The 722-nt window shown below is 44.3% G+C and overlaps 1 non-coding gene across 1 annotated transcript; it reads right to left on the bottom strand.

The window, feature by feature from the left end:
- Window positions 1–238: 238 nt before the first annotated feature.
- Window positions 239–345, bottom strand: LOC120278267. The gene has a single exon (XR_005541607.1). It is a non-coding gene; the product is annotated as a small nucleolar RNA R71 (small nucleolar RNA).
- Between the last annotated feature and the right edge of the window lie 377 nt (window positions 346–722).

Here is a 722-nt window from a genome sequence, read left to right as displayed (position 1 = left end):
CAGTTCAACGTTTTGGCCGATGAGGATCCAAACAGTCATATAGAGAGTTTTCTCGAGGTGTGATATGCTGAAGATAAACGGAGTGACTGATGATGCCATCAAGTTGAGAGCCTTCCCATTTTCCCTAAAGGGGAGAGCGAAGCAGTGGCTACACTCGTTACCTAGAGTGTCAAATACCACGTGGGAGGAGATGGTAGAAGCTTTTCTAGCCAGTTATTTCTCTCCCGGAAAATCAGCAAAGCTTAGGAATGAGATCTCATCCTTTGTTCAGTTGGAATTGGAGTCTCTATTCGAGACATGGGAAAGGTTCAACGAGTTCCTGAGCAAGTGCCCGCAACACGAATTCCCGGAGTGGATGATTGTTCAAATCTTTTACAATGGTTTGAACCCGAGTACAAGGCAACTCTTGGATGCGGCAGCATGAGGTATCTTAGGTAGCAAGACCCCCGATGAGGCCGGTCTCCATGAGATAGATGCGGTTATTTCATTGGCGGCTTGATAAGTGCTTGTGCAATATGAATGCGAAGCATTATTTCCTTACGTTGAGCATTACTTTCCTCTGGTTTTTACACTAATATGTGTGTTTTTATGTTACTTTCGTGCAGGTAGGGTTGTGAAACCAATTATGAAGGAAAGAAGCCAATGTGGATCACAATGCACCGAGTTTTGAGGAAATCTTGCTAAAGTTCAAACGCGAAGATATAAGTCGGGTACGAGATGCT

This window comes from Dioscorea cayenensis, chromosome 15, assembly GCF_009730915.1.
Source record: "Dioscorea cayenensis subsp. rotundata cultivar TDr96_F1 chromosome 15, TDr96_F1_v2_PseudoChromosome.rev07_lg8_w22 25.fasta, whole genome shotgun sequence".
NCBI classification, from domain to species: domain Eukaryota; kingdom Viridiplantae; phylum Streptophyta; class Magnoliopsida; order Dioscoreales; family Dioscoreaceae; genus Dioscorea; species Dioscorea cayenensis.
The sequence above is the reverse complement of the archived record's forward strand: the minus strand, read 5'-3'. Positions and strand labels throughout refer to the sequence as shown.